General features: G+C 37.6%; 1 non-coding gene across 1 annotated transcript; it reads right to left on the bottom strand.

The window, feature by feature from the left end:
- Positions 1-4,768: 4,768 nt before the first annotated feature.
- Positions 4,769-4,870, bottom strand: LOC115931489 (small nucleolar RNA U13). The gene has a single exon (XR_004067972.1). It is a non-coding gene; the product is annotated as a small nucleolar RNA U13 (small nucleolar RNA).
- Between the last annotated feature and the right edge of the window lie 10,422 nt (positions 4,871-15,292).

The following is a 15,292-nucleotide window of genomic DNA, read 5'->3' as shown; positions in this document are numbered from 1 at the left end:
TGAAAAAACAAGAGGAAATTAAACTCAAAGTAAGGAGAGAGAAGAAAATATAACAAAGAGCAGAAAACAATAAAATAAAAAATGAACATGCAATAAAAAAGAAAAGTGAAAAGAAAATCTGATTCTTTGAAAAGACCAACAAATTGGCAAGCCTCAATAGATTGAGCAAAACAAAAAATAGAGGTACAAATTATCAGAATGAGGAATGAAAAAAGGGGCATAAGACTAGAGATACTATGGATATTAGAAGGATAATAAGGGAATATGTTATACAAGTTTAAGCTAACAGATCTGACAATGTAGATGAAATGGGCAAATTCTTTTAATAACGTGAATTAAGAAAATCGATCCAAGATGAAATCAATAAATTAAATGTCCCTATATCAACAAAAGAAAATTGAATTCATAATTTAAAACTTTCTCACAGAGAAAACTCTAGGGCAAGATTGCTCTAATAATATTTCTATCAAATATTTAATAAATAACACCCAAATCTACACAAAGTCCTTCAGAAAACAGAGAAAGAGGAAATACTTCCCAGCTCATTGTGTAAGGTCAGTTTTATCCTAATACAAAACTAGACAAAGATAACACAAGAAAAAAAAAGAACTATAATTCAAGATTTCTCATAAACATGGACACAAAAATTCTAACAAAATGTTGGTGAATGAAATACATCAATATATATAAAGCCTAATGTATTCATGATTAAGTAATGTTTATGCCAGGAATGCAGACTTAGTTTAATATTCAAAACTCAGCCAATGTAATTCTCCATATTAACATGAAAAAGAAGAAAAGGCATATCATCACTTTAATTGATACTAAAAAATTTAAAAGCATTTTATAAAATTCAATACCCTTTCATTACAAAAATTCATAGTTTGGAACAGAAGGAACAAACTCAATCTAATTAAGGGCATCTGTGAAAAACCTATAGCCAACTTCATATTCAGTGAAGGTCAATGGTGAAAGGTTCAGTGCTTTCAGCCCAAGATCAGGAATGAAGGACAGTCATCCACCCCCACTTTTCTTCAACATTATACTGAGGTATCTAACTAATGGGCTCAAAGAAATAAATAAAACCATAATAAAGGGAAAAGAATAACGAAAACTTTCTTTACTGACAAGATATGATCATGTATATAAAAAATTCTGAGGAATAAACAAAAAAAGAACTAACAATTGAATTTAAGAAAGTCATAGAACACAGTCAATTTACAAATATCCGTTACATTTCTATATTCTAATAATAAGAAATTAGAAAATAAAAATTTTTAATAATATACTTAAGAATAAATTTAACAAGAAATGTAGAAGACCTCTACACTGAAAACTGTAAATCAACACAAAAGGAAACTGAAGAAAAATACACTGTGCTCATAGATTGATCAATAGTGTTAAGATGGCAGTTCTCCCCCAAACTGATCTATACAGTCAATGCAGTCCCGATCAGAATCTTAGCAGACAACTTTAAAAAAATTGACAAGCTGATTTTAAAATTTACATGAGGGGCCAGGCGCAGTGGCTCACACCTGTAACTCAGCACTTTCGGAGGACAAGGGGGGGCAGATCACCTGAGGTCAGGAGTTCAAGACCAGCCTGGTCCAAAATGGTGAAACCTCATCTCTACTAAAAATATGAAAATTAGCTGGATGTGGTGGTGGGCACCTGTAATCCCAGCTACTCTGGAGGCTGAGGCAGAAAAATTGCTTGAATCTGGGAGGCGGAGATTGCAATGAGCTGAGATGGCACCACTGCACTCCACCCTGGGCGACAGAGCGAGACTCTGTCTTAAAAAAAAAAAAAAAAAATTAAAAAAATTAAAAATATAATAAAATTTACACGAAAAGTCAAAGGACTGATAATAGGCAAAACAATTTTGGAAAAGAAGAATAAAATTGGGGGATTTAATTTCATGACTGACTATAAAGCTACTGTAATTAAACAGGGTGATATTGGCATAAAGATAGGCATGTAATTAATGGAGCTTGGAGACTCCAGAAATAGACAATTATAAGCAATGCTGCTATGGACATTTGTGAATATGAATCCTGATACACCTAATCATAACTTTCTATAGGGCACATGTCAAGGAGTATAGGTATAGTCAATAGGTATGGGTATCTTCTACTCACTGCAAAGACTGTTTTCTAAAAGCAGCATACCAATTTACTCTTTTGTCAGCAATAAATGGCAGTTTCTGTCTTTGAGCACCCTTTCCAGCACTTGCAATTGTTGAACTTTTTCATTCTAGCCAATCTGATAAGTACACAGTGTTATCTTATCAAAGTTCCAATTTGCATTTCCCTGAGTAATAATAAGCATATATGTCTTTTCATACATTACTTGGTCATTTAGATATCCTATTTGTAATATGCTTATTTAAGTCACTTCCCGTTTCTCTATTAGATAACATGTATTTTTACTATTAATTTGAAGAAGTTTTAAAATATACTCTAGATATAAACCTTTTATTCGTTACATGACAAATAAAAATATGTTACAAACATATTTTCCCATCTTGTGGTTTGCTGTTTGCCTCTCATTATTTGTATTTTGGTGAGCAAAAGATCTTAATTTTAATGTAGTCCAATATATTAATCCTTTAGAGAGCCCAGAAATAAACCCATACATCTATGGCCAATTGATTTTTGACATAGGTTTCAAGAATATACAATGGGAAAAAGATAGTCTCTTCAATAAATGGTGTTGGGAGAACTGGATATCCATATACAGAAGAGTGAAATTAGATCTTTTTCTCATACCATGTGAACAAATCAACTCAAAATAGACTAAAGACTTAAATATAAGACTTGAGACTATAAAACTACTAGAAGAAAACATGCTCCACGACATTGGCCTGGGCAGTAATTGATATAGATAGATAGATAGGTAGATAGATAGATAGATAGATAGATAGATAGATAGATAGATAGAGATATAGATATCTGAAAACACAGGCAACAAAATTTATATGTATATAAAATAGACAAATGGGATAGTATCAAACTAAAAAGCTGCTGCATAGCAAATGAAACAATTAACAGAAGGAAGAGACAATCCACAGAATGGGAGAAAATATTTGCAAATCATGTACCTGGCAAGAGGTTAATAGCCAAAATACATAAAGAACCTAAACAACTCCATAGCGAAAAAACTAATTACCCAATTTTAAAAATGGGCAAAGGATATGAATATATAGTTCTTAAAAGAAGACATACAAATGGCCAACAGGTTCATGAAAAAAATGCTCAGCATCACTAATCATCAGAGAAATGCAAATTAAGACCATAATGAGATATCACCTCACACCTGTGAGAATGGCTATTTACCAAACTGAGGAAAGATTAACATTGGCAAGGATGTGAAGAAAAGGAAACCCTTGTACCCTATTGCTGGATATAAATTAATATAGCCATTCTGTAAAATGGTATGGAAGTTCCTCAAAAAACTTAAAATAGAACAACCAAATGATCCAGCCATCCCACTGCTGGGTATATATCCAAAGGAACTTAAATCAATGTCTAAGGGCTACCTGTACTCCCATGTTCATTGCAGCATTATTTACAATAGTCAAGATATGCAATCAACCCAGGCATCTGTCAACAGATAAATGGATAAAGAAATGTGGTATATAACCTAATGGATTGCTACTCAACCCTATAAAGAAGTAAATCCTGTCATTTTCAACAACGTGGATGAACCTGGAAGACATTAGGTTAAGTGAATTAAGGTAGGCACAGAAAGACAGACACTGTACAATCTCACTTATGTGGGATCTAAAAAAGCCAAACTCACAGAAGTGGAAAATAGAATGATGGTTACTGGAGGCTGGGGAGTGCAGGGAAGTAGGGAGGGAATAGGGAGATATTGGTCAAAGAGTACAAAGTTTCAGTTAAACAGGAAGAATAAGTTTTTGAGGTCTATTGCACATTACATAATAATGTATTATACATTTCAAAAAACCTAAGACAGTAAATTCCAAATGTCTCACCACAAAAACAGAGGTGCTAGATATGCTAATTAGATTGATTTAGTAATTCCTTTTTGTATACATGTATCAAAACATGACATTGTACCCCATAAATGTATATTGTGATTTATCAATTAAAATAATATTAATGAAAATCAATAATTACTAAAATATATAAATAAAAGTAGTTAATATTATCTTAAAAACAAATGCATCAATCCTTTATTTTATAGTTAGAGCTTTCTGAGTCTTGTTTTTCCACACTCTGAAGTCTTGAAGGCATTCACCTGTATTACCTTCGAAAAGCTTTTCCACTTTGCCATTCACACTTAGGTCTACTGACTGCCTAGAATTATCTTTTATATATAGTGTGAGAAAAGGATCCTATTTCATTTTTCCTTTATGGATATCAAATTGCCCTGGCATTATTTATTGAAAAGATAGCCTTTTCCCAATATTTATATATACTTATATACTAACATACACATATAAATAAATACTTGGCTTATGTCCCCTGTTCCATTGGTCTATTTTTCAGTCTTCATGCCAATATCACACTATCTTAATCATTATAAATTTACAAGTCTTGATAGTGAGTAGGCCAATTTTTCTCAAGCTTTTTTTTTTCCTTCAGAAGTGTCTTGATTATTCTGTCTTTAATTTTAGTATCCATTTTTCTTCAAGCGTGTCTTAACTATTCTCAGTCTTTTAATATTAGTATTTTTAGGTTAATTTTAGAATAAGTTTGTCAGGTTCTGGAAAACACCTGACTGGTATTTTGTTTTGTTTTCATGTCAGATGGTTAACGTGCCTACCTCATAACAGGGTTCGAGGGAGGCACATCTCATGCATGAGGGTGAAAACCCAGTCATCACTTACGAACTACAAAAGGATCTGCCTGGTAGTTTGACTGGGATTGCACTGAATCTTCATATGCATTTGGAAGAACCAACATCTTCATACTCCGTGTGAGCTTGGAAAATAATATGCATTCTATGGTTGTTGACTGCAGACCTCTATATATGGACATTAAGTAGTTTTGTTAGTCATGCTGTTCAAATGTTCCACATTATTAATAATTTTTGTCTGCTGCTTCTATCAATTACTGACAGAGGTATTTCATCATATCCCACTATAATTACAGACTTGTCTATTTCTCTTTGTAGTTCTATCAATTTTTGATTTATGTATTTTAAGCATATTATTAAAAGTATAGAAATTTAAAACACCGATAAAGCCAAATTTTTAAAAATTCAAAAGCAAAGAACTAGCAACTATAAAAAGTGGTAACAAACTTGAAAAAAAACCTGGAAGTTCTAGAACTGGGGAAAAAGGCAATAACAAAAGTTAAGAATTCAATGGATGGCTTTAATCCCAAATTAGATACAGCAGAATTATTAAACTAAAAATTAGGTTAAAAGAATCTATCAAGATGAAGTATGGACAGCAGACAAAATTGGAAAATACAGAGAAGTAGGTAAAAGACATAGAACATGCAATGAGAATATGCAACGCGCAATTAATTGTTATTCCCAAAAGAGAAGCAAAAGCAATATTTGAGAAGATAGAGAATTTTCCAAAACTGATTAATTTAAGAAGCCTAGAGGGCTTAAGTCGACCAGGACCATCTTAATCCAATTTCAAGGCTTGGGGTTTTGTGATCTAACCGGAGGACTGGAAGCTCAGTTGTGGGAGCTGTTTTATTCTTGATTAACTCCTACTTACCAGGGTGAAATCCTTGATGGGTTCTGAATTCTTTTTTTTTTTTCTTTTTCTTTTTTTTGTTTTTTGAGACGGAGTCTCGCTCTGTCGCCAGGCTGGAGTATAATGGTGCGATCTCGGCTCACTGCAAGCTCCGCCTCCCGGGTTCACGCCATTCTCCTGCCTCAGCCTCCCAAGTAGCTGGGACTACAGGCGGCTACCATCACGCCCAGCTAATTTTTGTATTTTTAGTAGAGACGGGGTTTCACCATGTTGGCCAGGATGGTCTCAATCTCTTGACCTCGTGATCCGCCCGCCTCGGCCTCCCAAAGTGCTGGAATTACAGGCCTGAGCCACCGCGCCCGGCCAGGTTGTGAATTCTTATTGTTTTTCTCTCTAGTCTCAGAAAGCTGCCAAAGTGCAGCTTAGAACCTTAGATACTGTATCGGCTAGTGACCATTGAGAAAAATGAAACGACCCTATATTTCTAGCAGAGAAGGATTTAGTTGTTTATAATCAGAAAATCGGTAGTAAAAATGTTGCAAGAACTGGAGAAGTGAAAGGGAAAGGAAATATCACCCAGAGATCAAGAAGCCACCTTAACCCCTGGGTTGTAGTCCACCAGCCCACACGATTGCCACTGCTCCTGGCACTGCTACTGAAAATGACCTACCGCTTCTAAGAAGCTCAGGAGTTAACCCCATCAATGCTGCAGAAACCAACACCAAAGTTGTTGGAGCCTACAATAAGTCACTGTCAGAAGTGGAAAAATGGCTTTTTTCTCTCCTCGTCCAATCAACTTAAGACCACGGGGGCAACGCTATAGTTCGAAAAAGACAGATTTATTCGGCTGTTGCAACGAGGGAAACACCAGAGGAACCATGGAGCATCTCACCAAACACCAGGAAAGACAGCGTTATTACAGGATTTGGGAGAAGTGTACAGTTTAGATGAAATTAAAGTGAAGCACTGTTTGAATAGGCTCAAAGCGAAACAAGGCTGTGTGTAAAGGGTCAATATCATATCTGGACTGCAAAGTGGATCAGAGTCCTGTTTCCTTCGAAACTAAAAAGTTAAGATATATGTGGTATGTTGTGTCTAGAAATCACTTATCTGAAACTCAGCATACAGATTGGATATCAAGTTTGCTTCTCTATATCAAAGAGGCTCAGATCCTTCAGGCAAAACTGAGGTGTGTTTTATTCTTATAGATATAATTTCAAACCACAAATGATTTTTGGAAAAGGTATTTTCCAATGAGTAGGAAAGCAGTGGTGATTTAAAGAAGATATTATGACACTATACAACTGCAGCATGGCCTTAGAGAAATATTGTTTCCCATTAACTTTACACTTTGGCAGCTTTCTGGAACTAGAGAGAAAAACATTAAGAATCCAGGACCTGTCAAGGCTTTATCTGTGGCTGTTGCCCTAGCCTGTTGAATGGCAGGACAGATTGTTACTTTCTCAGTCTGGGTTCACGGTTATATTCTCATCCCTTTCTTCCATTTTCAGTCTTCCTCTAGTGTTTCCCATTGCCAGAACCTAACTAGAACTCAGCTGGCAAGAAAGTCTGGGAAAAGTAGTTTTCAGGCTTGTTGCCCTGAGATACAAAGCAAAGAGATGAAATGGAGCTGAGAGCCAAGAGGAAAAGCAACTGACAGAATATATCTTTTCAAGTTCAGTAAACGCTCAAGAACAAAGTAGTCTTGGATGATGATCTCATCTCTCTAGTTTCTCATCTCCACCGAGATCTTAGCCCATAGTTCCTGACTACCTTTTTCATTCTCTGACACATAAAAGAAAATGATTTTTAGATTTTCCAGCTATTTTAGTTGTTTGAACAGAATGGATATTTTAGCAAAATTACCTACTTCACCATTACCCATCCCTTCTACTTTCTGTTCAATCTTATCAAACTAATCTTCCTAAACTCAGCTCTGATCATGTCACTTCCCTTTTCAAATATCTCACATGGTCCTGTGTCTCCTGAAAAATCTAACATTTTTACCTGATATTCAGGGACCTCTATGATCCACTTTTGATGTAACACTTCATTCATAATTATCCTCCTCTACTCTCTCATAGGAATAGGATGAGTCACTTCTACAAGAGACTAGGGTCACCAGGCATGGTGGCTCATTCCTGTAATCTCAGCACTGTGAGAGACTGAGGCAGGAGAATCACTTGGGTCCAGGATTTCAGGACCAGCCTGGGCAACATAGCAAGACCTCGTCTCTACTAAAAATTTAAAACTTAGCTGGGTGTGGTGGCATGCACCTGTAGTCCAAGCTACTGAGGATGCTGATGCAGGAGGATCGTTTGAGCCCAGTAGGCTGAGGCTGCAGTGAACTATGATCATTCCACTGCGCTGTGGTCTGGGTGACAGAGCTAGCCCCTGTCTCGAAAAAAAAAAAAAAAAAAAAAAAGAGATGAGAGTCAAGCCACCAGTATGAGACTGCCTTCTTTAAAGCACAAAGACCACGGGTGGACGTTTATAACAAGCAATATCAATCACCGTCCTTCTGTGCTTTTCAAATGAACCTGGGACAGAGTCCCCATTTTCTGCGGTAAGGATCGGAGCCCAGGGTTTCCCATGCATATGTGTCCTGCTTTAAGGAAGCTGGTCTGACGAAATAAAGTCGTTGGGAAAAGCAGTCTTATGTGCACAGCATTTCAACCTCCTCTGGGCTGTGCAAGAACTGGACTTGGGCCTAAAACACTTCCTTACAAAGAGAAAAGGAGTCCTCACAGGCTGCACTGGACTTGTCACCTTGTGTGGGAATGCTTTGCCCTGTTTCAGACTCAATGTGTATCCCTTTGTTCTGCTTAAGCGTGTGTGTCTTATGGCATTCGACCAACCCCACCACTGTTCTATGTACAGCTATAGTCTATCTGTCCCTGCAGGGAGGGGATGGGGTCCTTCCGCCATATATCTGTTCATGCAGGGAGGGGATGGGGTCCTTCTGCTGTAACACAGAGGGATGTGTTGCAGGCTTAGCAGACGACCTCAGACATTACACTCTCAGCATTGGGTTCTCATCTCCATTATAAATCCTATTTGTGTAGCAACAGCTGTCAAGAGGTGGCTCAATATGTGCAAATGAGAAATGAGACCAGCCAGTGTGTAGACAGGAACATTTTGCCTGTAGATGGTCCTTGATGCTGACCTCACTAGGTTATGTGAGCTCAGGACACAAGGCAATTTTTATTAGATTGCACCATTCAATGTCCTTAAATTCAGTGCAACCCAAAATGTTTTTCCAAGCTATGTATCATTTCAGTAAAATTGAATCCATATTATTTTAATTCATGGACAATTGACCACTTAACAAGTTGTATGGTGAGAACAAGTTAATGTCTCCAAACTTTTCAAACCTTGTATTGAAACTCATTTTTTCAGTTATTTTCCTTGGAAACAAAAAGCTTATTATGCAAAAAATAAGTAAATAAATAAACAAACTAACCCCAAACTCCATATGGTCTCAATTAGTCAAGCCCTAGGGGAGCTTAGAAGTGTGTGGTGGGGGAAAGGGTTTGTGACCTAAGAGAACCCATGTTTGTCCCTTTATAAGACTGTAATTCTTCCCTCTCTTTGACTTTCAGATCTCCCCTCCAGATCTATGACATCAAATTTTTCACCCAACGTATTTTATAGTTGTAAAGGGTTTTTTCATCTATCATTTCACTAGATCCTCAGTAAAACCCTATGAAGTCAGCATCTCTAGACAGTAATTTTGTTCCCATTAAATAGAAGGGAAGGTGAGGCTGAAAGAAGTTAGATATCTAAAGGCTCACAGTGTGATATCCAGCCTTCAAAATAGCCCCCAGTGACCCCTGCCTCCCACATTGTACCAGGATTGGCCAGTGTGACCAATAGCAATCAGCAGAAGTAATGCTTTGTCACTTCCAATACTAGGTAATAAAAAGGCAGTGACTTCAGTCTTAAGATCTCATGTTCATTCTCTCTCTCTCTCTCACACACACCTCTCTCTCTCTCTCTCTCCCTCTCTCTCTCTCTCCTATGACAGGCCAATGTGATAAGGAACTGAAGTCTCCAGCCAACAGCTAGAAAGAAACTGAGACCTGCCAAAAATCATATGAGTGAGATTGAAAGTGGATCCTTCAGCCCCAGTCAAGCCTTCTGATGAGTTAAACACGGAAAAGGGTGAGCAATTCAGATTCATATTGACTCTGAAATATTGAAGTCACCTTTAGGCCATAAACTGCACCCATGTTATGGATATTAGATAGCATCTACTGAAGGCTTCTCATTTTATAGATGAGGAAAATGACACCCAGAAAGGAGAGGGACTTACCCCAGGTCACACAGCAAATGGTAGAAACAAGACCAGGACCCAGGCTCTCTCATATTGTATAGGAGTCTTCTATTACTTTTCCATCATCAAGACTGCTCTTAAATGTTTTCCAATGATGGTGTTCCTGGAGGCAGGCTAAACAGGTCAATCTCAGGCCAAAATTTAAAATGAATAGCAGAAATCATTAATGTATCCCCATGCCCTACTTCACAAATGGATTTTGGGGGGAATTTTGCTTAAATCTCAGACAAGCTAAAGGAAAAGAGAAGAGAGATGCCGATGCTGCATTTTTTTAAGAGCTGGGTCAGAGACACAGAAGAGAGAAATGAAATGAGGTTACTGACCACCCACTTTAAAATATTATACAATTCATATGGATCTTAAGAGGGCACCAAGAAAGAATGTTTATCAATTTCCCATAAAAATATGAAGTCAGTCTTTTAATAAGACACAAATATTGCAACTTCTTGGAGCAATTTTGCTGAGTGGGCTGAACTGGTATAGAATGCCCTTGTTACATATATCTTCACTATAATATACCCACTTAGTAATTTAGTGCTTGAGAGCATCAGAATTATTTTGCATTGCCATGTATTAGATTTCCAGTAATGGAAAAAGCATTTTCACTGATCCATCTCTGCATGCACTGTAGTAGTTTAAATACTTTAACATCATTACAATTAAATACAAATGTTCTCCAAATATTTTTACTAACATTTAATTTATTTAAATGTCTAAAGCTACTGAAGTAAAGGTGAATAAGGTGAGTCATTTTAAAATGGTTACTAGCCTGATCGATGGGCCAAGAAGATACTGGGGAAAAAGAAATGGTCCCAAAATTAGCCCATAGTCAGTGATAAATAGGCCTAAATACCGACTGGGAAGCCCTGCTTCACTACTAATAAGAAAGAGGACACTCTCTCCCAACTTTAGTTATAACGACAGTCACTACTAACATTTATTGAGCATTTACTCTATGCTAAGCAGTGTACCAAGCACTTCATATGTGTTATTTTGCATAACCTTTATAAGAACCCTATCAGGTAGCTAGTATTACATTTATTTTACCCATTTTATAGATTAAAAATATGAAACTTAAGGAAATTAATTAGCTTTACCAAGATCTACTGGCTAATAAGAGTAGATCTCAGAGATTCAATGACACCAGGCCTCTCTCTCCACCTCTCATTTCTTTTTTTTCCCCCCCACCTCTCATTTCTGTCTCATTCTCAACATCAACTTTATTCTTCAGCCTCCTCCATGCGTCTAGAAATGGGCAAAAGAGGTTCTGGGGTGACATTTATAAAGTTATTGATCCAAGGAAAAGTCTCTAGTTTGCATACAAATCCCAGGGACGACGTACATTAGCCTGGCTTAGGCCACATACCCAACTCTGGGTCAATCATTATGTCTAAGAAGGCTCCATGATTACCTATATCCACTGTCATATACCCACCCCTGCGATCAATAAAACAGATGCTATGACTGGCAGCATTATCAGGTTCCATTATTGTAGTGGATCAGCATCCTAAAGGAAGTGGAAGGGTGCCAGACAGACAAAAACAGATACCCACTTTAGTAGCCTGTCGTGGTAGTGGTAAACCCCGGAGTGGAGAAGTGTCCAGGCAATGGTCAGTCCAGAGGAATTCCATAAAGAAGATGAAATGTCAGCTGGGTGCAGTGGCTCATGCCTGTAATCCCAGCACTTTGAGAGGCTGAGGCGGGCAGATCGCTTGAGGCCAGGAGTTTGAGACCAGCCTGGCCAATATGGCGAGACCCCATCTCTACTAAAAATACAAAAATTAGCCTGGCATTATGGCATACACCTGTGATCCCAGTTTCTTGGGAGGCTGAGGCAGGAGAATTACATGAACCCAGGAGGCAGAGGCTGTGGTGAGCAGAGATCGCACCACTGCACTCTAGCCTGGTGACAGGGCAAGACTCAGTCTCAAAAACAAAACAAAACAAAACAAAACAAAAAAACAGTTGAAACATGAAGAAAGGCATGAAGATGTTAAATATCATAATGCATCCAGAGATCTGCAAGTATTTTAGATGTGTCTGGATAGTAAGATGTGTATGGCAAGGGATAGAGATCTGAGATTAAAGTCTGTGAAGAACTTTGTACAATACCCTAAGGAGCTGGTGCTTCATTCTAAAAGCAAGGATAAAGTCATTGAAGGGTTTTAAGAAAGGGGAAAATATGAGGGGTTCTGATTGTGAGAAAGATTAGTCTTTGGACAAATATAAAAGGAAGGTTAGGAGTAGAAAAGTCAGTGAGAAAATCTACAATAGTCCAGGCAAGAGAAAGTGAGAAAATGAACAGCAGCAGTTTGCAGTGGGCTTGGTGATCAAGATATATATGTGTGTGTGTGTGTGTGTGTGTGTGTATTTTTTTTTTTTTTTTTTTTCTTGAGAGAGACAGGGTCTCACTCTGTCACCCAGGCTGGAGTGCAGTAGCACAATCTCAGGTCACTGCAACCTCCACCTCCCAGGTTCAAACGATTCTCCCTCTTCAGAGTAGCTGAGATTACAGCCTCAAGAGTAGCCAGGATTACAGGTGCCTGCCACCAAGCCCAGCAGACTTTTTGTATTTTTAGTAGAGATGGGGTTTCACCATATTGGCCAGGCTGGTCTTGAACTCTTGACCTCAAGTGATGCACCCGCCTCGGCCTCCCAAATTGCTGGGATTATAGACGTGAGCCACTGAGCCCAGCCATTGTCCCTTATATATTAAGGTGGCAGAATAAAGTTGACTATGTCATAAACAGTGAGTTACTCATCCCAGTATGTGCATTGGAATTGAGGTGAATTAGTTCCTTTTCTGTAACATTTTCTAATAAATTGCATCTACTTCTTGAGCTTAAATTGAATAAATAAAGTATCTCACAAAAATGTAAAGTTTTACTGTATTCATAGCCTTGTGGTTAAGATTATACTCCGTAGGAGACAGCAATAAATATGTGTATTTAAATGGCAGACCATCACAGGAGAGTTTATTCGCAAATGAAGTTGTGAGAAATTTCAGCAATAAAATAGCAGATAAAGTAGTGATAATTTTAATTTAATAATTCAGAATATATATAGGTATAATTTTAAAGGGACATGTGTTCCCCCTGGCTAATGTTCTTTCTTGTTTGCCATTTTATGTTCATCAGTTTGTTAATAATCTTTAACCTCCTCTCTTATCTTTAAGATAAAAGGTAATGAACTAGCCCGATGCTTTGTATTCCCATAGTCACTTGGGTTAATAGTTTTCCTTTTCCTCTTCTACTTTCTTTAAATCTATTGAGATTTGTAGCAATAGTTCAGCCATAATTATGACCTAGAAAAATTGTGAATAGAAAAATAGGGCAATCACTTCACTATGTATATGTATATCAAAACATCATGTTGTATGCTTTAAATATATACAGTTTTTAAAAGAAAGAAAAATGTGGCTTTTAGTTTTCTTTTTCAATGTATGTTAAGTGCCTAGCACAGCAGCTGGCCGGAAGGAGGAGCTCAGACGCAGGCAAAACAGGGCTTGATCTGCATCCTGCTAGTCCGTGCCCTCCCATATGCAAATGAAGCCCTGGCAGAGGAAGTCCATCCGTTGAAGTGCTTCCTAGTGAACTCTCTGCCATGTCTGCTATTTAGTTCCTTCTACATCTTACCCAGAAAATGGAGGCTCGTTTAGGGCTATTATAGTCAGTAATCTTTCATGATAAATAATCATAAATCAGACATGCAGAATATCTACTCTCCTCCTAAAGAAAAAATAAGTAATTTCTTACAATTCCAATCAGTTGGTTTCTTTTTGCTCCAGTAGACTGGCTGAGAGCCATTTATAGAAGGAAATGCACATTGCAGGTAACTGGAAGGATAAATCTTAGTAAAATTAGTACAATAAACCTTTCTCAATTACAAATATACTTCATATAATTCTAATACAGGTGACCCTGGCTTTAAGCCTGCTGCTGAACTTACGATCCTTCCTACTTTGACATTACTGTAAAGACCAAACCCCATATTGATGACTATTAATTTCTGCAAGCAATGCTTCAGCATTTTGATTGCCAGCCTGATATGCTCACCAAGTATGATATGACAATAACTCAGCTACCATGGTCTACAGGTACACTTAGAGTAAGTGAATCTCTTTCAAGCTGCTCTACATTTTATTTTAGCATGTTTTCTGTAAACTTTTAAATGCCCTGCTCTTCACTGTGTCTAAGAAAAAGATGTGATGGAATGCATAGAGTGCCAAATCTACTAAAAAAAAAAGGTGAGATAATCCATCTCTTTGAAAAGGAAACATGAGAGTTTTAACAGTAGGAGAAATGAATGTGAATGAGCAAATTTCCAAGTCCACTTGTCACACTCACAAACACAAGCACAACTCTGAAGTTCAAGGAAACATCTCTGGAGACTCTGAAGAGCACTGAGCCAATGCAATGGTATTTTTAAAAATAAAATGGAATGATTTATCACATGGAAGACCTTACATTGTGTGATGGGGGTGCCAAAGCCATGCTCCACTTCTTTGTCTAGTTGAATAGAGCAAGTCACCTTGGAAAGGGGCTTCCTTAGTCAAAATATAATTTTCAAGGGCCTCTCTTATCTAATAGATACTCATTGCTCCAGAAATGTCTGTAACAGGTTTTTTTTTAATGTTCTGACAAAGGCAGGCCCTTGCAGTGTGTAACTTGTGGCAGGAGAAGTTACACCAAGTTTAATGATTTTTCTCTAGGCTTTTTAAGAAGGCAGGAACAAAGACCTCAACACTTGCTCCCCAAAATTCAAAGTTAAGAAAAACAGAGTAGATCAGGATTGGCTGACCCAAGTTCTGCTGGCCAAGGAGACCTAAAGGATCTTAAAAGTAAACTCACCACTGGGACTGAGCTGATGTCCAGTTCCAGCACAAGAATCTTAAGAGTTCTGGTCCAGGCTGGAGCTAGAAGCACCTCTAAACTTGATTGCCTGGCACCATAATTCCTGCTTTGAAAATGCAATGGCTGAACATGCAAATTCAAACAACAATGAAAAGGCTCCAGCAATCAAGCCTGTGGCACTACAAGCAGAACCTGGGTAAGCACAAGCATCATTCCAGGGTCTATAAGAGTCAATTGTAACCTGCAAGGCTAACCTTCAAATAAGATATAGAGCACCTGCAAAAGCACCATCAGGGCTGACCTGTTTCTACAGTTATCACACCAGAATTTCAACTGATTAGAAAATTGGAAATGAAGGAAAGTCCATAGAATGAAAACATTAACTGCCTGTTAAAAGGTCATGTCAGGAATTGAACAGTTAAT

The sequence above is a fragment of the Gorilla gorilla genome, chromosome 17 (assembly GCF_029281585.2).
Source record: "Gorilla gorilla gorilla isolate KB3781 chromosome 17, NHGRI_mGorGor1-v2.1_pri, whole genome shotgun sequence".
Lineage (NCBI taxonomy): Eukaryota > Metazoa > Chordata > Mammalia > Primates > Hominidae > Gorilla > Gorilla gorilla.
Note: the sequence above shows the minus strand (reverse complement) of the source record. Positions and strands in the feature narration are given on the sequence as shown.